Source organism: Spea bombifrons, chromosome 5 (assembly GCF_027358695.1).
Source record: "Spea bombifrons isolate aSpeBom1 chromosome 5, aSpeBom1.2.pri, whole genome shotgun sequence".
In the NCBI taxonomy this organism is placed as follows: domain Eukaryota; kingdom Metazoa; phylum Chordata; class Amphibia; order Anura; family Pelobatidae; genus Spea; species Spea bombifrons.
Genome location: NC_071091.1, coordinates 15,900,380 through 15,924,866, shown reverse-complemented (window position 1 = coordinate 15,924,866; position 24,487 = coordinate 15,900,380). Strand labels below are relative to the sequence as shown.

The following is a 24,487-nucleotide window of genomic DNA, read 5'->3' as shown; positions in this document are numbered from 1 at the left end:
CACAATTGAAAAAGATCGTTCTTGTTACGCTATTGGAGGGCAGGGCGACTGAGGGTCAAAATTTGGCAGTCTAGGAGGCTTAAAGGCCTTCCAAATAATGGAACAATCCGGACACTAATAACTTTTTGTTTAAACTAAGAAGATGGAATGTGCTATTTTTATCTGGGGGGATATCCCTAAAATACAGAAGAGACAAGGCAGTTACCATACAACTTTTACAGCAAGCACCAAGTGGACATGGCTAAGCGGTTGACCATCCAATTACACCCCCCTACTGCTCTCTGTTCAACATGCGCATACTTACTCTTATTCCCCACCCAAAATGTTTGGTTGGATGATTATGTACATAATATAAAAGGATAAACCACTTCAAAGCCAGAGGCGCGAACAATTCAACACTCACCTACCTGGCACTGAAAGAGTAACATATTCCCTGCCATAGGGGGTACACAACTCCCTCCAGAAAAAAAAAAATCCAATAAAAGTACAAATTCAATGTGTGTGGCCTAGTATGAATGGCTGTATAGTAAGAGAAGTGAACTGGAACGCGTTCTAAGAATTAGCTAGAATGTATAAAAGGGTGTTGTGTACTGCAGAAAAAACAAAATGATTCCAAATTAAACTGAAGAGAAGATAAAAACTAAAAAGTTTGCTATGTAGACATATTACATTTTAATCTTCATATAAATCACAAGGTAGCAAATTGCGTGCAAGGTTTAAAGTAAATTATTCGGTGAGAGAATGTCTTGCCAGATTCAGTTTTCGGCTGTAAAAAGCTTCCAGACTGGTGATCGATAAATCCAGAGTTTCCGTTCCGTAAGGCAAGTATCCTGTTCAAAGATTCTTCATTCCTTCTGGTTGAAGACTTATCCTGAAATGAACAAACAAAATACATTAAGATTACAAAACAAGGGATTTTGTTTACGAAATGAAAGGTTATGAGATAAAACTAGTAGAATGGAAACGGCCCACAGTATGGGGATAATGCAGATCTTTGTTTGATTGACCCCCTACCCTCCAGAAACTTATTCCTATTGATAGACTGACTGCAATGGAACAAAATGGAATTTGTTTCCCAGCTGTTCATCAAAATGTTTGTTATATGGGTTTGGTTTACCTAGGATTATATGGTCCTAAGTAATAGTATAAGGATTCCACAAGATTTAAAAATAGCCATTTTACTTATACCAAATAAGTTAACATGGTTGCCAGTATAGGAATACATTAATTATGAACATCGGTTTTATATATTGTATTGTCCTTTTATATATATAACCCTCTTCTAAATATTATGTTTGTATTGTTATATTACTGATTTATATAGTGCCATCATAGTCTGCAGTGCTGTACAATGGATAAGCAGGACATAAGTGGTACACAACGTAACATCTTAGACTTACAAAAGGTTAGGAGGGCCCAGCTCACAAAGTGTATAATCTAGAAAGAGTTAGGGTAAATTGCACAAGAGGTAAACGCGTCACTCTTTGGGATGGACCATTTTACTGGCATCCCAAGTTCTGAAGAAAACATTTGTCATGATGTTCAGGCAACAGCGATCTGATGCCACCAATACCTAGAACGTCCTAGATCTACAATAGTATCCCGAAAACATCATGCCTGGCTCATTTTAGTAGAACCGTATGCACTGAAGAGTTATTTCAGTCTCAAAATATTAGAAAGTCTATATGTGCAGATATGACTTGGATCAAAGGAACGTACAACTTTTTGGGCTGAGGACGATACAAGTTTAATATTAAATAATAAATCCCTTTCTTATTAGATGTCTTTCATTTGTCTCAAGGATAAATCCTTTTCTTTTTGTTCTGATTTAGGTTGTGACTACGTTGGGAGAAGCCATTGGGTCTTGCGCCCCCTCTTTTTTTATGCCCATTCTTCTTTATTTTTCAGATTTTCATATTTCAGAGAGCTATAGATAGCTACAGGTCATTCTTCTTCATCTACACTGCTATCTTTCTTCCCAAAACAGAGACTAGCAAAACTTATATACATATTCTATCAGAATGTATACAAAAACAGGTCCATAAATTATGAAACCTGTTTTAAACAGAATAAAGCGGAAAAGAACATGGCGAGTATTCTTCTATTAATGCAGTTCTTCTTCTGTGCATATATATTTTAAAACCGTGCAAGTCACATCTGCGACATTTCCATCCTTCCTGCATGACAAAGTAGACTTTTGGGGGAAATTCTGCATTACAAAAAAAAAAAAAAAAGCAAAGAAAAGGCTAAAGCATCATGTTATATAAAAGATGAAAAATGAAAATGAGAAATCTTGCTGTGCAGGTGAATGACCTGTGGGAGCAGACTGTGCCTGCCAGGATTTCTACACATTGCTACCATCAGACACGGAGCAATTGATTAGATCATCTTATACTCGCCACCAACTAGGCTCGGGAGACTAATTAGAGGAAGTACTGCCTGTACAGGAGCCCCATTGACACCTAATTTGCTCAGCCAAAGCCCTTGGGGAGAATGTATTATCTGTGCAGCTGCACTTTATGCCTTTTTCTGAATTTAGACATAGGGAAAGCGGCTCTGTTTATCATTCCGCCTAGAACAATGAATTTCTTAGCAATGCGCACAAATACTTATATAAATTAAATCTAGCCAGGGAATAAGAGGCTTCCCTTTCTTCTAACGCATGCTGCTCGTTGAAAAATACAATTAATTATACATTGGCTGTCCAAGGGCAGTATTCAACACAGGCAATTAAAAGTGAATTTAACAATGAATACCTGCACTATATATATATATATATATATATATATATATATATATCAATCATGAAAAAGTCTCTCTATATATGTTTTTAATACTTTACAATTTTGATTTACTTGTCGGAGGGCATGGTTTTGCTGGGGGCACGGCTTCAATGAAGGAACAATATCTGTCAAATACATACGCAGTGCGCAGATTTAAAGTTCTACATGCGAAATAACATATTTAATGGTGTTTACAGATTAAAATAACCAATATGTCCTTTATATGTATACAATGGGAGCAGCAATCGTAACTTCCTGTTCTCAGGATCAGCGTGATCATATCCGGGAACCTGCTAGATTTCACCCGCGTCAATTTCTTCAATCTCTGGACAAGGGGAGTGGTATTTGGCCACTCCCCCTCCCCACTCACTCAAGTCTTACTATGGCTACTCCCCCCCTTATATGTGGTTAGCCCCACCTCATGAACAAAGCCACACCCACAAACGAGGGAGAGATCCTGGGAGCCAATCCTGGGAAGTTCCCAGGCATGGTCAAGATGAAAGCTCCCGTTAAAGTTATTTCTCTCCTATTTCTAAGATGAAGTTGCTTCCTTTAGGCAGGCTTTTTGAGGTGAGGAAAAAGACAAAATGTCGGAACAGGAAATTGATTCGCTAATGCTAGTTGTGCCGCATAGAAACGCCGGTATCTACTTCTCGCTCTAAAAAGACTTAAGTAGCCAATTGGAGTGAGCACTGGTGGTGGTTTCTTGATTAAAAAGGTGGAGAACCATGTGGTTGTGGTCTGTTAGGTGGGTCAATGATTAACGATGGTCAGCCACGTGGTACTCTGTGTTGTGTGGCGGCGGTGGCACAGATAAGCTGTACAACTGTTAAATCTTCCTTGTTAGCTGAAAAGTTATACGAAATGTGTATGTGTATATACTCTCTCTATATATAATTTTGTTGAAAGTCAAAATTAAACTTTTTGAGCCAATAGGCTTCGAATCACTTCTGTACAAACATATGTGGATATAAGAATGGAATATTAATGCTGCTTATTCTGGAACTGAAAACAGCACAGTATAATTTATCCATATTTAAACACCTTTGAGATTTGTCGTATGCTTCATTTTTTTCAGAGTCTTTTTACTCCCTTGAGGATATTGTAATTTATTTTCTAAACTCTTTTTACTTTGACACTCTGGCAAAACCTCCCTGTTACCCCTACATTGTCTAAGGAGATTTGCTGTGCAAAGAACAAAGTCTCCAAGCTTTTAGCTATTACCATTTGAATCAGCTTTCATAGTACAAAGAATGGGGAGATTTCCAAAAGAGAGCCATATGGCTTAAATGAATATATATATATTTATATCTATACAATATATATATATTCTATATACATATATACACATATACACACACACATATATATTAATATATTAAATTTACTATAAGACTGTTATTAAATGTAATATGGTTCTGAGGATAAATATAAAATTACACTTTTGTAATATAAGGTTGCTTCAAATAAGGTAATTTCTACAAAAAACCCCAAACATTTTACTGGATTAAAAATAGTATAATTTATTGAAGATTGACAGATTTTAGATTATTGCTGTAAAGATTGGGGTTGGGCAACACAAATTCACACAACAAAAATGGGAAACCCTCAACCTGGGAACATTTTATTTCCACTTCTGAGACATTTTGGGACACTTGGCAACACTGCATCTAAGCCTCTCTTCCCTGTATAAGGGAACCGATTTATGGGCACCAGCAACAGTTAGACAAAGCGATTACAGAGGAAAAACAAAACAATAAACTTATATTATTAAAAGTCATTATTGCAGTAGGAGCACATTCCTTGAAAGCTCTCTAATGGGGCCCAGGTGTGCTTATTTACCAAACTTTCAAACTTTAGCAGAAAAAACAAAATCGTCAATGTTTTGAGCAGAATTACATTGCAAAGACAGGATTATCAAAGCAATGTACAACACTCTTACTCAAATATACTATAAGGAATTAATGAAAGCCGGCAGTGATCAAGCTGTTGCTCCATAGTCTGAAGAAGTACTGTATGGTAGACCTCCCCAGATAATAGGTGGGTTCATGGAACCATCTGAGGTCAACCATAGTGTTCTACCACCTAAGCACTGAATTGACCCATACAACTAGTAAACTGTTAAAGCTTACTTTGCGATATTATACTGCGCACCATAATACACAAAGATGCTTTGATCAACAAATGTTCCACTTAAAAAAAATCTGGAAAATGTATTATTGCGGCTGTAAAATGAAATTGTAGTAGCGGCATTGTAGACCTTCTGCTACTTTATAGTTAAACTGTTATAAATGTCCCTCTCTTTGGCGACAACCATTTCAATCTCCTATAGAGAATACTTACCGTATTGGCTCGGATATAGGCCGCCCCCGTATATAGGCCGCACCCTAAAAGTTTGGTGCTTTTTTAAAGAAAAAGTTTTTTTTCTTTAAAAAAGCACCAAAAAAAACATGCTGCCACTCTGTCTCCCCCCCCCGAGATACGCTGCCGCTGTCCTCCCTCCCCGCGATACGCTGCCGCTGTCCTCCCTCCCCGCGATACGCTGCCGCTGTCCTCCCTCCCCGAGATCCGCTGCCCTCCCTCACCGCGATCCGCTGCCGCTGTCCTCCCTCCCCGCGATCCGCTGCCGCTGTCCTCCCTCCCCGCGATCCGCTGCCGCTGTCCTCCCTCCCCGCGATCCGCTGCCGCTGTCCTCCCTCCCCGCGATCCGCTGCCGCTGTCCTCCTCTGCCCCCCCCTCCTCGACTTACCGGAGCAGACTCCCGGGTGTCTTGCGGGGCCGGCGAGGGACATCTACGCAATACGCGTATGCAACTTCCGGTACCGGAAGTTGCATGCGCGTATTGCGTAAATGTCTCCCGCCGGCCCCGCAAGACACCCGGGAGTCTGCTCCGGTAAGTCGGGGGTGGGCAGAGGTAAAACGCTTAGATAACCTCCCGTGCCGGCACCCCCCCCCGTGGGAAGTGCTGGCAGGGGAGGCTGTCTGAGCGTATCGGGGAGAAGGATGCAGGTCCCCTGCACCGCTGCGGGGGATCTGTATCTTAACCCCGCTGCCTGCCCGGCGCCCGGGACTGCATGTCCCGGGCGTCGGGCGCTAGAGCCCGAATATAGGCCGCACCCCCACTTTAAAAACTTAAAGTGGGGGAAAAAAGTGCGGCCTATATTCGAGCCAATACGGTAATTCAAATATTAAAATTATATATGCTTGGTACACTGACATATTGTAGAGCATAAAATTACGTCAGAAGAAGATTCTTACTAAATGACAAATCAAGCGATTTCACAATTCCTATGAAAAGACAAAATGGAGTAAAAAAACAAAGTAGAATGACAAAGTGTACAATAGATACAAAAGTATCAATATATGCGCTTATCAGCAATAAGACGCAGAGTGCCTGTCGCTAATGAGTTTGAAGATAGAATGTTATTTTTTGCATCATATTTACAATTATATCATTATGATTTTAAGTAGGATTTTATTAATTACTGAATTCTCTTTATTATGTATTAACTTTTATTCTACAATAAATATAATTAAAGATAGCCAGAACTTCCTGATCCTTCTTTTATTGTATCTTCAATTACTGAATTTATTTACATAATAACAAGATCTACCTATTTAACGTTATTGCCTGTGATACTTGTGTGATCAGATCTGGTAAATTCTGGGTAATAAGAAGTAATACGAGAAATAAGACCCTTAGCCAGCTGCACTCTTCTTAATCAGTCTCTGTCCACAAACACACAACTTTAGACACTAACAAATGTGGATTCTTCATAGATTAACCGATGCATGCTACAAGTATTAAATCAGGCACATTACCCTATTGACCATATGGGTGGTCTCAATATTAAGTCTAAAACTGTATCTAATTATAGTTTAATACCCAATCTCAGAAAGCCAAGACAAAAATTACTATTCTTGGTGTGTTGGTAATTATTTGTTACGAAAGAGCACACCTTTACTCAGTTTATATTAATATATTTTATGCAGGAAAAACCCTAAAAAGTTAAAAGCAATTATATATCTGGCTTAAGCTGAAATATGAGTTAAAAATGGCTTAAAGGATTCTGCGCTAGCATGGAGCCGCTCAAGAAAAAAAACAAACGTGAGCCTGGAATTTTAATTAAATTCATCACCTAACACTAATGAGTATTTGATGCACGGCAATACAATTAAAGCAGCATTCTAGTATTTCAGCAACCATATACACTTTAATGCATATAATAATCCAAGTGTCTCCCTATATAATACTTTTCTTTGCATACAAAGGCATTGAGAGATTTGGCAGAACCCAATCTATGCATTTTGGGCTTATTTCTGCCGCCCAGTTGGAGATGCTTTTGGCTGATTGCATTGCCTGCTTAGAAGTGGCTATATGCACTGTACTTCCCATTAGCCAAATCCAGTGCTGGCTCAAACAAGGTCTCCAGGGGGTTTAACAAGACCCCCTGCACGCATGCCCAAATGTCTCTTCCTTTGATTTTAACCGGCGTGCTTTCTGCCAGGGATCGGCTGTTTTGGGGAAACAGGACAGAGGAGGGGATCGTACGCTGCAGCACAGTATAGAACACATATTAAAGTACTACATACGTTGATATGCATTCATTATTTATGAGGCTGTTTGGGTCATTGGACTGCCTGTTTAACTTAACATTAAGAATACCATTTCCCTGTTCATAACACCACAAATAGCGAAATGTCTTAGGGGGTATTGTTATAGGCATGGTTATGTACAGGGCTTTACTAAGCCTTTTTATGTCACTTACACCTAGTTAAATGGGATTGAGTCAGGAATAGAAGAATAAGGTATTTTTATTTATACAATGTGTTTTTTTTTTGTTTTTTTTTTTTACTGTACACATGTATATTATCATGACCTTTAGTGTTGACACCATGGATACCCACCAAATAAGTTGAGCTCTCATCAAGAAGAAAAAGCCAAAGAAGGGTTTGGGTCCAAAATATATACTGTCTGTTATAAAGAAAACAAATTGGGAGGTTTGTAACCCAAAGAGGAAATACAAGTGTTCTCAGATACGATCACTTATGGATTTTCATTGGTACTTTCATCATTGGTCAAAGTAATAAAAATAAACCACCTCTTAAACATATGTGCACCAAGATGTACTATCCCCTTAAGAGGATATAAAACCTGATCCAGGCACACTTGTCCAGCACGCTAATCCTTGTTTAATAATTCTGAAAGGCACATATCTCTATTATAACTGTTAGCTCTTAGAGTGCTTTAAGTCTTGGCAGGCTTTAAACATATGCCCCCTCTTGAGCCACATGATTTCACCAACTAAGGACTAAATATATCAGACAGGTCTGGGCTTGTTGCGCATTATTTAAAAAACGTGATTCAGGTAAATTGTACATTAGCTGGGCAGCTATACACCAGGGGCTGCATTCCAGTTCCAAAAACAATGGAATTTTTCAAGCTATATTGTTGTCTTCGTGTAATTAAGGTCAGAAGTAAATATCACTCTAATTACAAAAAACATTTTTTAATAACTGACAATTAAAATACATTACTAGTCCATTATTGCTGAAATCTAGAATTTAAATGCTTCCTGGTCATGATGAATGTTGTAGGTGTCTTGTGGAAGGTTTTATTTTATTTTGCTCCCCGTGAATATGACTAATATCGTCAGGAGAGTGCTTTTATTGTACTGCCTCATACTGTTTTAGTTGTCAAAAATGTAAAATGAATAAATGTATTTCAACAAAAAACAAGTCTATTCCTCCCTGTCTTCACTAAGCATCATGAAGGCTCAACCCAAGAAAAGCTGAGTAGGCCCTGCATAATGTATAGTTGAGTAGACGAGGTGTTCAGAAGGAATGCGAGTGATTTAACAACGCGTTACAAGTTGCCAAACCAGCATTGTCGATGCCTCTTCATATGGCATTCAGAAATCAAGTTGGGCTTATGCAGAAAGGCTAAATCTCTTTGCACCAGAGGGATACATCAAGTTCTGCTCTAAATATGTGCTCACATTTCCAATACCAAGTGCGGTTACATTTATTAAGTCTTACTTTACTGCCGATTAGCACATAGTTATAAAAAAATAAAAAAAAAAGGAGCAGGACTTGAGCTGGATTGGAATCTGACAGATGTTAAGTGTCACATTAAAAGCAGATATGTCAGTTGGCCACCTATACCACATAATTATAGAGCCTGAGAGACTGCATTCTTACGCCGGAAGGGAAAAAAGTGACAACTCCCAGATGGAAAAGCCTTAGGTAAGTCGCACACATTCCCTCATTAAGGGGCAAAATGCAGCAGTCTACAAAAGACAGTAAACCCAGCTGAAGATTTCCAGAGGCTGCTTTCTGAGATGGCTATACAGAGCTCGGTAGTTTTACAAATAATGACTGCTTCAAAGAAACCCTGAATACATAGACGAGGGAAAATAACAACTCATATGGAGATCTCTTAAAATATTAGCCAGCCTACTGTTTGCAATGGAGGACATACCAAAGGGGTATTATTTTATGCACCGGGGACTGGAAGACACTTTAAGACCTATTGGAAAGCAAGAAGTTACATTTACTGCCCTAAATACAGAAATATTCTGCAATATAACAGCAGCCCTGTCACAACTGCACTAATGGTACAGCAAGCTTATAGCGAAGGCGGCAAATCTGGCAACAACACACATCTTATAATCATGTCTTATTCCTGATCTGGCATGGAAGACTTTTAAGGTCAAAAAAGTCCATATAATGCCATGGTGCCAATAAACAAAAACTTTTATACTATGCATAATCTCCAACTTATATTTGTCTCGGGGCTTGGTGGCATTAAAATATGGTTGCTTTCTTTATTTTTAATCTCAAATGATACCATATGGTGTCCTAGGAATATTAACCCATGGGTCTCCAACCGTCATAACGATGCTGGTTCTGCTCATAAAGTGAGTACAGCAATCTCGTACCGTGGTAGGTACACTTCTTGCACATGCTCAGTGACATTCCCGTTCTAGTTAATGGGAGTAGTAGCAACCAAGCACATGTACACTAAACACATATGCTTTGCTTCTATACATGTCTGGCTGCCGCTTTTCCCGCTGATTTTAATGGGAGGTAAATGAGGCACAATTCTCATTTCCAACTCCCGTAACTAAACAATGCCTGCACTGTTATAAAAAATGGACTCCAACAGGCATTACAAAAAAGTAAAAATATATATTTTGGAAAATAGTCTGTTCCTTTAACCCATTCAGTTTGAGTTGGATCTGGTCACTGCCTTTAATACGGTTGCTTAGTACCTTGATAACTTTCACTAGGGGGTTACAAGTCACAGCATATGGGCACCATGCATTTCAGCTGGCAAATCAAAAAGCAACACGCAAAGAAAAAAGTTAATATAACCAAAGCAGCACAATCTAAGACAACGTTTGGGAATGATTAGATACGATCAACCCTCCTCCAGACTCCTCATTTTGTGAATAGACCCTAAGTAAGCAGCGATTGAGGGTCCATTGCCATTAGAATCCCTGGGGTACATACCCTTTTTGCTCTATTGTTAATCTGCCCCTAGAAAATCCTGGCGATTTCTTTCTGCAAACAGGGTTGAGCTGGCCACGTATAATGCACAGATCCATTTAGGACATTACGTGAAAGCCATGTCAGTGATTTAACCAATATAAACGGCCAACCTGGCTTTTTGCAGGAAATTCTCCATGGTTGACCGCCAAATGCATAGATATGTTGTTGAGATTAAACCGTTCATAATGGAATAATTATTCAGCTAACAGCTTGGCAGCTCAAACCAATGTGCTGGCGCATTCCTACTAAATATAGAGCTCTAACGCTCTTACTTTCAATGTATTTACAGGTTGGCAGGCTGTATGTGCGTCCACGATGCATTCGTTTCCACCTAATGAAAATCCATTAAATTCTGATAATACACTTCTTTGGCATAATCGATTGAAACAGAATATATAGATTTACTCTATATATCTGACGTGAACATGGAGTAATACAGTGTAATAAAACACGTGATTAAGTTCTGATAATCCTGCAGACACATTGCATAATAGCACCGCATGCCGCGTGAACTAAATTTGAGGACAGTAAGATACTGTGTATGTAGTCCTGTTGCTGCTTGTTAAAATATATATTCCCATAGCAGTACTGCAGAGCTACTCACATCTTTTCACACATAATTAGATGTATGTTTAAGATTTCACCTAACTTCTGAAAAACATCCGGGACAACATCTTCAGCTATAGTGGCAACGCACAATACACTTTATTTTTTTCTTTCTAAGGAAAGGTCTTTGATATTCCGTAATATACATCAAGCATCCGCAAATTCCCGAGTATATATTGTAAGGAAGAGGCTGCTGGAAAGTATCCCTGTTGTTTTCTTTTTATGATGATTTCTGATAAGAAATTTAAAACATGGATCCTGCAGCTTGCTGTGATTGTACAAGATACCAGTCATCGCTTCTTCACTAATTCAACTGCATTGTATATCCCTTGGAAGTCTGGTGTCATCCTAAAGAAAAGGTACGGGTGAAACATTTATCCAGATAAAAGACCACAAGCAGTCAACCCGCTCATCGGAGGCAATGCAACCAGGCAACGGGATAATGACCTCTACCCAAATGTGGAACGCATCAATTTAATTCTATGACAGCTAGACAAAAGATGATGGCAGCTCAACAGGAAAACATTAGCAATAACTCGGTGTACAGTATGTGAACAGCATGGATTAGCATAAAGCACAATAAAGAGTGGGATACTGATCTCTACTAGGAATTCTAGCAGTTTAAGGTTATGGACTGCAGGCGTGTGTGATAAACATTTTGTTTAGGTGAATGGTTATGTGCAATATATACAGTGTATAGTGCAATGTTTACAGAATACATTAATAAAATGTTATGTACTGCAAGTGCAATCCTTAAATTTACTTTAAAACAACTGTTAATTGTGGATAATTGGCAGACATAATTACTACACAAGATACATATAGAAATAATATATTTAGTATTTGTATATACAGTAATGTACAAAGGTTTTAGGCAGGAGTGAAAATGCTGTAAATTAAGAATGCTTTCAAAATTAGACACGTCAATGGTTTATTTTTTATCATTTAACAAAATGCAAAGTAAACAGAAGAAAAATCTAAATCAATGTTTGGTGCGATCGCCTTTGCCTTCAAGACAGCATCAGTTCTTCTAGATACTCGCACACAGTATTTTAAGGAACTCTGCCGGCTGGGTGTTCCAAACATCTTGGAGAATTAACACAGTTCTTCCACCCAGTTGATTTAGGCGCCTCAGTTACTCCTCTCTTTTCATGTAATCCAAGACAGACTCGATGATGTTGAAATCAGGGCCCTGTGGGGGCCATACCATCAGTTGCAGTACTTTTTTTTTTGTTACACTTAAGATAGTTGTTAATTACATTGGCTATAAGTTTGGGGTCATTGCCTTGCTGTAGAATACATTTGGGTTTAATCAGATGCCTCCCTGATGATATTACATAAGGGATAACAATCTGCCTCAGCATTGAGACCGTTAATTCCGACCAAATCTCTAACTTCATTTCCAGAAACGCCCCAAACCTGCAAGGAATGTCTGCCATGCTTTACTGTTGCCTGCACCTTAGTTCTTTAGTTTTTGTTTTTTTTAATAGTTGAGTTGCTTGGCCTTGTTCCATGTCTGAGGTATGGCATTTTGGCTTGCAAGTCAGCCATGAAAAACACTTCTGAGCAGACTTATGTGGCCTGTTGATGGGTGTACCAGGGTTCCACTGTTTTCTGCCATGGCATACTTTCTACAAGGTGCTGGAAACATTCCTCACGTTTTGGTCCATATGGACATGATGGCATCACGCAGTCTCTCCCGTTCCACCACATCCCATAGGTGCTCTATTGGATTGAGATCTGATGTCTGTGGAGGCCATTGGGGTACAATTAACTCATTGTCACGTTCAAGAAACCAGTTTGAGATGTGAGATTTGTGACACAGAGCATTATCATGCTGAAGTAGCCATCAGAAGATGGGTACACTGTGGTAATAAAGGGATCAACATGGTCAGAAACAATACTCAGGTAGGCTGCCGCATTTAAACAATGCTTATTGGTAGCAAGAGGCCCAAAGTGTGCCAAGTTGTTTACACCAAAGTCTGGCCCTGGCACCTGAATGTCACAGCTGGAATCGAGACTCATCAGACCAGGCAATGTTTTTTCAGTCTTTCATTGTCCAATTGTGGTGAGCCTGTGCGAATTGTAGCCTCAGTTTCCTGTTCTTAGCTGACATGAGAGGCACCCCTTCTGCTGCTGTAGCCCATCTGCCTCAAGGTTCGGCATGTTGTTTGTTCAGAGATGATATTCTGCATACCTTGGTTCTAACGAGTGGTTATTTGAGTTACTGTTGCCTTTCTGTCATCTCGAACCAGTCTGCCCATTCTCCTCTGACATCAACAAAGCATGTTCATCCACACAACTGCCACTCACTCTGTAAACCCTAGAGATGGTTATGCGTGAAAACCCCAGTAGTTTCTGAAATACTCAGACCAGCCCGTCTGGCACCAACAACCATGCCACGTTCAAAGTTACTTAAATCCCCTCTCTTCCCCGTTCTGATGCTCGGTTTCAACTTTATCAAGTTGTCTTGACCATGTCTACATGTCTAAATGCATTGAGTTGCTGCCATGTGATTGGCTGATTAGCTATTTGTGTTACTAAAGTTGCCAGTGAGGGTGTATATATAGGATCTACCTATACACACACAAACCTACTCTTGTACTCAAAACACGTCAGGAAATTAAAGTAAGTTCATGTTAGAACAGGAGCGTGTTTTTCAAGGCATATCAAATCACTGCCTATGAATTAACCATTGCTCGGTTTAATTGGGGATTTGAGATGTCTGTGTTAGAAATGAATATTGTATTTTCTGACAAAAAATATTAGTTAGCGAGTTTGCCCACCCACATTGTTAGCAGCTGCCAGTACCAAAAGAAAGAGCAGCACAGCTGTTCTGTCAGACAAAAGGATTTCCTACAAGGAAGCAAACTAATGCGAGCGACTGATCCACTACTCAACAAGACTAACAATTGTGTATTTTAATTATTCCATCTCAGAGCCGTCCTTGATAACCCCATGCCACCTGTGTGATGCAAAGAGAAAGCCATGGGGAAGATGGGCTACCGATGAGCAGATGCTAAAACGGTCAAAATTATCTCAAAAGCCACCTGCCCCAGTGAATCTGTTTTTTTAAGCCACATCTGGAACTCCCCCTCAAGATTCCATGTCTCTTAAGGAAAGAGGTGCTATAATATGCCAGTGGTACTCTTTCTAGGCTGGACTACTTATATACCACGAAGAATGCTTTTCTGAAAAGGACAGAGCACAGTATACACCGATACAAGAAAACACAAATATTTGTGGCATAGCAGCATTGGTTGCTTGAATGGTGACCAAAGCAAATTGTTGGTGGGGTAGATCGAAAAGCATCTTAATTTACAAGGAGGTAAGGACAGGGTGGGTAGATTATAACTATGATGCCATATAAAAGAATATACATTGTAGTTGCTGTATGTTGCAATATGCCAGTACCCTTAAACTTGTTCTTCCCCGACACAATTTAGTATGAGATCTGGAACGTGCCTTTTCGCTTGACATGAAATCTCATGGAAGGAGATCAAAGATGTGCCTAAAGACCCATCCTGTAAATGTAAACTTTAAATGAGTGTATAGTGTTAGAGTGTGTATGTATACAACCAGGTGCCAGTAACCCAAGGCTAACTCCACCTTTAGTAGAAGTTAAGCTCATGCATAGCCAAGAATGCACTCCATGCAACCCATGATTTATAAAAAACATTTTATTACAGTCCAATTAATTATTTCCGATCTGCCATGTCTTATGGGCACAGAGATGCCTTTAATAATTCTGTTTCTATAGCAATACCACTATTCCCTTGTGACCAAAATGAATAAAAGGGAATACATAAATACACTTTTTTTTACCCTTTTGGGGAACTTCTAAAAAAAATCTTTACAGACACAACACACCTTAGCTTTAAGAAACAAACTGAAAAAAAAATGCATGCTTCTTTAACAGCAGGACACGATATCCGTTCCCTTGGTCTGGCTGCTTTACATGCATACTCGTTCACATAAAACACAGGCTGTTTATGCATTTTTATTGTTGTTGCAACCTCAACCAAAGCAAGCTGGGATGTCTTTGAATGGAAATGTTGTACAAAATAACTTACAAAAGTGTTTTCCTTTGCTGGCTCTCATATTTAAACTGCATTTGAAAGATAAACATCTATGCAACAGAAGGGCTTCAGGTGCCATCGACGGAGCTGGTTAGCAAATTTCTGGAGCACACATGAAAACTATAGAGCAAAGTATGAATGCAGTAAAAGGGATTTGCTTCCATAATGACCAATGTCTGTAATTCCCACCATAAGAGATTTCTTGATATTAGACCTTTGTATAGCTATCGGACAGTATACTGCTAGTATACTAGGTAATAAATAGCTAGCATTTTTTATTTGATATAGATTATGTAGTAATGCTCCAGACATTACGAAGAAAACCGTGGATGCTTTAACTGGGGCTGTAAGGGATCGGCATGAACTGTTACATTTATAGGACACACATCATTCTGTCTAGGCAACATGCTTACACGGCCCTGTTTTCATTCTGGGTCTCCTCTATTATACCTGGAAATATTCTCTCTTTTCACCCACCAGCATCACTAGCATTTTTATATTACTCTATTATCACAGACACTTCATCTATCTCTCTTACCTTGTGTTATCCTCATCCCTGAAAGTCTCATTCCCACCTTATTTAAATTTCTCTCCTTCTGCTCTTAGCAGCAGGGGTCATCTCCTCCAGAGTCCTTTAGCTGTGCCCACCTCCCTCAAAACCCACGGGATCATGTTTTGGAAGACATTATTTCCTATGTTCATATCCTGCAATGTATCCTTAAACCAAAACAGTTCCTCTCCGCTTCCCCTCTCAGTTGATATACCACAAGGGCCAGTTCTGTTTTCACCATTCGGTTTACACTGGCTCCCTTGGCAAACTAGTTTCATCCTTTGACGTATGGTACCACCTGTATGCTAGAGCCCTTCTCTTGATCTCTCTCCTTCCATCTTTGACGTTCTTATCTTCACTCTCTTCAAGGCTAACCCTCCTTGAATACTCTCCCTCAATGTCAATGGTGAAACTGTCACCTCTACCCCACACACTAGATTCCTTGGTTTTTACCACTGACTATGACCAGCCTTCACAATCTGTTTCCTGAAACTGTTTCACACATCTTAAAACATTGCCTGCATTTAGACACAAGATGTGACAAACGATTGTTCATGCGCTCATTGTTTCCCATCTTACAAGTCAGTCTTAGCTGGTCTCCATCATATCTATATTGCTACTAACACCTCTCTCTTACATCCATCTCATTACAAGCTGCTTGTACTCTCCAGGATTCAATTTAAAATCCTGGCTCTCACATACAAAGCTCTTCATAGTTCCCCTACCTACAACGTCCTGAACTATCTGCAAATACACACTTCACCATCCCTCCATTCATGAGATTATCATCGCCTACCCTTTGATTGCGCAAATACCCTTCTAGATTGAAAACTTGTTTAAGCAGGGCTCTTCTCATCTTTAGTTTCTTTAAGTCCATATTGTTATGTGATGTACTATTTGTTTTGTCCTGTTAATCAACTGTACAAGGTTGCAGAATACGACAATGCTATATAAACAACAATAATCAATTTATATTGGGCCTCTTGGACACCCTGAGAATGCTTGGGAAAGTTTTATCTTTTTTTGTGAACAATTTTATACTGGTGCAATACATACATAGACATTGGCATATAGCCAATAATAACCCATTGCAAACAATTGATTTCTCCAGTAAAGGTGGCAATTCTGATTGGGAGAGATATAACGGTTTAAGCTTCTTGCATGTTCATATCACAATGTTTTTTTTGCTTTCTTCTGGATCAGCTTGAACTTGATAGGCTTATGTCTGTTTTAAATAATACATATAAATTGAGAAGGGCATGAGAATATTTCCCAAAATAAGTTAACATTTTTAATAACTACTTTTTTGAAACAGAATTTCAAAGATTGTGACCTAATGGAGAAACTGCAAATGGCATATGTAACAGTTTAACACATTGCAAAGGACATAACTCCATTCCTGCTTTCAAAATATACTACTAGGTGGAGAATGTAATCATTGTATTCCATTATTTTAAATAAAAAACATCAATTTAGATCCATTGATGCAGAAACGAACTTAGGAGGATTAGCGAGGCACATATGTGGAAAGCATTCAACCGGGTGTATTTTCCACTGTTTTGGCTACAAAGTGCTATGGCGTTCTCAGTAACTCTTTAAAAGCAGACAAGACTTGAAAAATCCAGCATTACTTCTGGAAATACCAGCAGAGATCTCAAGGTTTACGTAATGTTACAATTTCTTTCCATAAATAAACAAGACTTAAAAGAACAAAGTACTTTCCAAAAAAAAAAATTCCATAATTTGCCAGCTAGAAACATTGTTTAACTTTCAAATGGCTGTTTTAAAGTTTTGTGTCTTCTGGTTGCCAAGTAAAATGTGCAGGAAATCTTGTGGGTTTTAAACACACGGTGCGGTAGTCTTTCATTACCATGTTAGGATGTGGATATAGCTTTAATTCCTTTCACATGTCACGAGCTTCACTCTCTGGTTATGCTGAACAGTGGATTTACAAAATACAGAAGCATTTTTAGATTATGTTGCCATTTCATGGATGATGAACTTGAAATTCCACATTCTAAGCAAAGCCCTGCTAAACTTGTAGAACAGATGTCAGCTCTGACAGGGTCTAAGAAGCTTTATTTTAGTTTGAAGCGCTACACGGGGCATTAATGGAACTTATACAATATTTTCTCATCGCTGGATTTGCGTCTCAACATACATATATATATATATATATATATAGATATATATACACACACACAAACACATATATATATACACTAAACAGTATTTTCTAGTATGTAAAGGTAGCCCCCTATAAATCACTTTCACCAAACAGGCGGTAAAATACTTTTACGGTACGGTGTGTTCCATCATCAGAGGTGTATTATATTACTAAAAAGATCTCAGTAATTAATGCGTAGTCTTAAATGCACACCATCATTCAAGCGGGTAGGACTGGAATTTGTGACCTAATTATACTCATCAGGAAACCCCAATGTTATTCTGCCAGTTCTCTGTTTTCAGTGCACATCAGCCCTGGTCCTACTCTTCTGTCATTAGCATATTTCAGGATAATACTAAAACGAGCACACTAAGATTCCGATGGAAACCATATTACACAAATTAACTATTCTCCTAATTAATTATATGTTAATCTAAACTATTACTTATCAAATATTATGCTGACATTTGAAATTTGATCAGTTCTCTTTATTTCACATTAACTAGCCAGAAGCACACTGCTAAATAGTATATATAAATAAAAATAATATAATATAAAAGTCTCTACATTCTCAGCAATAAACATTTTTGCTTCTGGTGGAGCGGCATCCTGAGGGGGCAGAGGTAGCCTTGTAGGGGCAGTAGTAATAGGGGGCAGTAGTAATGAGACGCAGAGGCAAGGATAGCACCAGACTAACCTGAGGAATAGGGAAAGTGGGATGGTTAAACATCTCCCAGAATGATAAAAGTGACCTGGAGACCCCCAGAGATGCAGGGCTTTACCTGGGGACTCCCGATCAAATCCTGAGTGTTCCCAGGTATGGCCATAAATGTTTGCAAAACGTGGTCTTAAAGTGACTCTTTCACCCAAAAATGCTTGTAATGAAAATAATTGCACATACGATACATTTCCTGAGTCTGGTACTTTCTATAAGATAGAGAACTCCAGCATTCAAGCGATTCTCAATTGGCTGTTTTGAACCTTTGTAACCCGTTTCCCTCACCCACTTCCAGATTATAACCTTGTTTGTGCAGAACTTTCTTTAACTTTTATTCCTGTAAATCAAAATTGCTATGTGGCACACTATTTGATATGGCCCGTTTTACTCATTGTACAGTGCTACAGAATATGTGTGCTTTATAAATCAATAAAAAGTAATTATGACTGGCGAAGAAAATTGGTAAATGCGGTAACGCGACACAGGCAGTGTTTATGCTGTTCTGACAAATTTGGAGGGGTTTTTTGGTGTTAGATGTATGTTACTCAACATAAATTGTGACAGAATTTATCTGGAATAAAATAGCAACATTAAGTGAGGTCACCTTCGGTTCTTAGCCTTGTTTATTTCCTGTTACTTGGTGGGATTACTGGTCCTTAGGTATTTGATGTCTTTCTATATTTAAATTGAGACATTTCTATTAAATCCTCCTAACACACATATGGAAATGTGGCAGCTTCACTGCAAAGTACAGTAAAATAATTATCTTCAAACATGGCTTAGATATCTCAATAAGATACAAGGACACATGTTTTCAGACACTGAGACAAAAACCACTGCTGTATATAATAACAAAATAAAAAAAAATGTTGAGTGCATCTGCAACATTAGCTTACAATGTGACGGTCTACAAGGCACTGACATAACTCCATAACAAAAGAGAAGTTCAGCAGTTAAACATTAAGCTACGTTTATTAAAGGAACAGAAATCTTCACATTATAATTACACAATTATTCTAGACTTGATGACCGAATAGGGTTGCCACCTGGCCGGTATTTCACTGGCACAGCCGGTATTTAGAGTACCCTTCCGGTATCGGTATATTAAAAATACCGGCTATGCAATGGCCGGTATTTTTTGCAGGGCAGACTGGCAGTGTGATTGGCAGGAGGGGGAGCACCCATTAGAGCGCCCCCCTCCTGCCGCTCTGTCTTTAGCACATTGCTACGTGCCGTGACAGCGTGATTGGCGGAGGCTGAGCACTGGGGGAAATTATGTTTAATTTCATGACGTCACTTCCCCCCCATGCTCTGGAGTCTGGCAGCATCCGCAGACCGGCCGACCTGTGCAAGCTCGCTGCCTATGGACTCGAATGAAAAAGCCTTAGGTCCCTACTCCTGCCTGCACTGATAAAAGTAAACTAAGGTAGGTGCACATTATGTTTCTGTGACAAGAAAATATTGGGGGGGGGTAGGCGCACATTATGTTTCTGTGATGTCACGCATATATAAATAATTATGCAAATTAGCATGGCCGGTATTTTTTTTTTTGCACGAAAGGTAGCAACCCTATGACCGAATAATTGGAATTTTAATAAAGACAGGAGGTGAATATTTGCTTAAATCTTCCTTTACTTCTCACCATAACAGCAAGTGATAAAAAATAGAAACAGTTAACCAATCACAATACAGATAAAACAATACAGCTGACAGTAGCTCCCTCTATCTTCCCTCTTTCTACAGCCTGCAAACACGGAACCATAAATCGAAAAGTTGCCAACGGAGCACTACATCATCCAGCCAAACAAGAAACCGGACCAAGAAATCCGTTTGAAAAGGATTTTACACTGAAAAAAAGAGAATTATTGACAGCAAAGTATAAAGTACACTTGAAATATATAGAGATAATAAAAGCTCTAACCAAGGAATACATAACCTAAGGGAGGTAGGGAAGAAAATATTCGCCTCCTGTCTTTATTAAAATTCCAATTATTCGGTCATCAAGTCTAGCATAATTGTGTAATTTTATGGCAAGACAGGAGGCTAGACACTAAAGATGGAATAGAAGAAGATAATGGTTTGAAATAAAACTCACGAAAGGTCGAGGCTAAAAGAATGTCGGTTAAAGAAAAAAGGAAAGCGATAGAAGTTGATGTGCCTCTAATCGAATGGGCACCAAAATGCCTATCTATACCTGCTAACCATCTAATCTATCTGGCTAAAGTAGGAGCAGAGACAGGATGAAAAGGTCTCGAGTACGATAGTAAAAGCTGAGAACTAGCAGTAAAACGATTAGCTGTAACAGCTAAGTATGAAGACATCTAGCGATACAAATCTTAGGGTCAGCAGCAAGATACGGATAAGAAATGGATGTAAAAAACGTTGTACGCCTCCTCAAATTAAATTCTACACCCTCAAGAGAAAAAACTATGACATCATCCTCTAAATCACAAACATCAGCAACTCTTCGGAACAAATGCAGACACCAAAGCATGGTAAGTTTAGCTGATAATTGCCTAAAGATAAAGCGTCATTATCAGGCCAATCGCCTGCGACGTCCCAAAAGGAGTCATATCTGGAAGCAGGAGGTTTACTTAAAGGGATGCCCTTAAGCAATCTGCAAACTGAAGGGTCCTTGCCAATGTGCCCTTCTATAGAACCAATATGAGCACTGGAAATAGTGGACTGGAAAACAGTATGCTTTTCCTGATGCAAAAAGTCCAGCTAAAAAATTCAACAAATTATTCACAGGGGCTGAATGGGGGTCAACATGTTGTCCCACACACCAAGAGGACCAAGATTTCCAAGCTGTCCGATATGATTTGTGAGTACCAGGTGCCCAGGAAGCTTAGAATAGATCTCGAGCTTCTTCTTCTTCTCGAAACTGGTGAAGATTCCCCAATAGTGGATGGAATGGACGTTCTTTTAAAGGACCAAACACCGCCATCCTATCATGCTTGCAACGGATTCCAGGACGAAATCTGTATGAGAACCAAAGATGGCTTTGCCATCCCAACCCTGCATATGTAGAAGCCACCAATGAAGTTCTTGGCGAACATCTGCGGTAAGATGAACAGGCCGATCGTAGGATAGAAAATGTCTGAGAAAACCAGGTTTGAGCCATTGAGGAGCTCTGTAATAAAGAGGACCTGGAAAAATTGCTTGGATGGAGGATGAGAGAAGACCTACAACTCTTGTCAATCTGCGCAGAGGACACATTTGCAGGCAATATCTTTGAAGCTGGAAGGCGAAGTAGGGTTGACACCGTATCTATCTCGGAACCCAAAAATCTAATCTTCTGGGTCGGAGACAACTCTGACTTTGGGATATTTACCAAAAAACCTAGCTGATTGAAAGTTTCCACTACGAATGACGTCTGTTCTGCAAAAAGAATTGGATCCTGTGAGAATAGCAGGATGTCATCTAGCTAAATAATGGAACAAATTCCTCTGGATCGGTTGAAAGCCATCACCGGTCGGAGGAGCTTGGTAAAGCACCAAGGGGCTGAGCTGAGTAATAAAAGAAGACACCCGAATTGCCAAAGATGACAACCCCATTGGAATTGGGGAAACGTCCGATGAGCTGGACGTGAACCACCCGCCCTGCTTCATAAGATCACGAAGGAGATGAATGCCTCCCATCTTGAAGTGATATCGGTCAAACCGGTTGAGGGCTCGTAAATTTATAACATGATGAACAGTCCCAGTTTTCTTCTTGACCGGAAATATTGAACTTACAAAAACTGGGGAACCCTGAGCTTGTTCGATTGCCCCTAGAATAGAAAATAACTCTTTTTCTATTAGCTTTTTGGCTGTGGAAGCCATGAAAACTGAAGGATGATGAGACTGAACTGGGGGAGACACAAAGTCTATGAGATACCCTTGGACCGGTTGTAGGATCAATGGGTCGGAAGTAATTCCCAATAATGGAAAAATTGGATAACCTGTGGAAGGATAACTATAAAGAGGACTTACCAGTGTTGGAACGATCTCCGGCGAACGCTGAAGCTCTTCTACCACAAAAACTTCCTCTAAATGCTGTGGATCCGGAAAAGAACGATCCTCGGAATGCTGATGATAAAACCTCGGGCCTGGCTGGTTGAAATGGCTGGAGATTGGGCCCCGTGATCTTCCAGCCCTGGACAAAAAAAACGATTGTCCGTCTGAAACACCTTCTGCAGAGAAGTCTTGGCCTTTGCCCATGAGGACATTAACGAATGAGTCGCCAAACAATAAACCGTTGGCGGTAGGATTCTTTTGAAAAAAAACTTATTTTTTTTGTGTAAATAATAAATGAATAAAACAATCACGGTTTCACAGTGATAACTAGAACAAAAAAATGGAGAAATCCACCATTAAGCAGAAAAAATGAAAGATGGAAACTGTAGAAATAAATCACACCATTTCCGCACCATGTTGCAACAGAACTGATATCGCGCAGGAAAGTAACTGCTCGGTAACACAAAAAGAAAAAAAAACTCTTGTGCGGATTCCGCCGTCAAAAACCTAAAACAGTACACCAGGACTACAAAGATGGCCAACTTGAACTGACATAGGAGTACAAAGATGGTCGACGTGAATTGACACTTAAAGGAGCCACCAAGATGGCCGCCGAAATGAAGAAAAGCAGACAGAAGAAGCAGCGCAGCAAGGAAAACAAGGCTCAAAAGCCAAGGTAAGACTATAACCCATGCAGGATTTTAAATAAAAAAAAGACTAAACCAACGAAAAAACAGTCATAATAAAATGACAATAATAAAACAAATATACAATCTGAAATTGCAATGATGATTGAAATTATAGATAGATATTATATAATAAGAAATGGTAATGAGCTGACCTGTATACTTTGGTGAGCAGCAAAGAAAGAGGGGGATGGAGGGAACTACTGTAAGCTATATTGTTTTATCTGTAGTGTGATAGAGTGTTTCACTGTTGTTTCTATTTTTATCCTTTGCTGCTATGGTGAGAAGTAAAGGAAGAGTTAAGTAAATATGAGCCTCCTATCTTGCCATAAAATTCCAGTTCAACCAATGGATCACACCTACTTAACAGTACAGGCTAGCACACACTCATGCTAACACACACTTACACATACACTCATGCCAACATACACACCTAACACACTTACAGACCAAGTTTCCAATTCTGTGAATTTTGGAGCAGACCAAACCGCCTCACTAAACTATTGCAAAAAAAAAAAATGCAAAAACGTTAGCATATTAGCTAAAACAAAAAAAAAAAAACCCCCCCATCAAGTTAATGCTATATCTAAATTAGCTTTCAGTTTTGTTTCGTGACATGCCATTTGTATGTTACGTAACACAAGCTACATTGCTGAGCAAGACTAAGTATTTAGCAAAATGGCAAAGGTAAAGTGCTCTAATTAATTGTAAGACAAGTGCCAAACTGCTTTTTACCATATGAGGCTGTCAAGCAGAATTAAATGCAGAATTGTTAAAGGGGTTAATTAAACAGATCTGTGTCTGATCCTCTTGCTCATGCAAAAGGGGGATTTTGTAATTTGTGGAACTTATGAATTACTTAGGCAAGTCAGCACATTGGACACAACAGCCTACGTCTGGATCTTTTCCTTACCTGCTGGGCCGAGACAATTCTCTTCACACTTGGGACTCTGAAGCCATTTAAGCTGCTTGCGCTGTAACCTTCGCCTCACTGCATAGCACAATGCTTTCTTCTTTTTTTTTTTTTAAACCAAGTTGGACTCACTAAATAATAACCACAGTCCCTTATTAGCCAACTACTGAGCGTGAAATAATTACACTGCTATGCTCTGCTTTCTGAGTCAATCAATCCAGTCGAACCGCAAAGCTATTAACTCTTCTACGTGCCAAAGAGAAGTCCAACTTTTTCCTATTTTCCGTAAAGCGTGAATTGTGAGTGTCTGATGCATTTCTATATTTAGATGTATGTACTATTCCTTTACATTGAACCAACAGATTTATTTGTTTTTTTGAATCTGAGAATTTAAATATTTCCACTAAGAATTGATGTATCCATTTTTTTATGT

General features: G+C 39.2%; 1 protein-coding gene across 3 annotated transcripts in view; it reads right to left on the bottom strand.

Moving 5' to 3' along the window:
- Positions 1-648: 648 nt before the first annotated feature.
- The window catches only part of CDK14 (cyclin dependent kinase 14), a 202,502-nt gene continuing 178,663 nt past the window's right edge, over positions 649-24,487 (bottom strand). For all 3 annotated transcript variants that reach the window (XM_053468070.1, XM_053468069.1, XM_053468071.1), the window contains one exon: positions 649-871. The gene's annotated coding sequence lies outside the window, so the exon portion shown is untranslated. The remainder of the gene's footprint in view (positions 872-24,487) is intronic.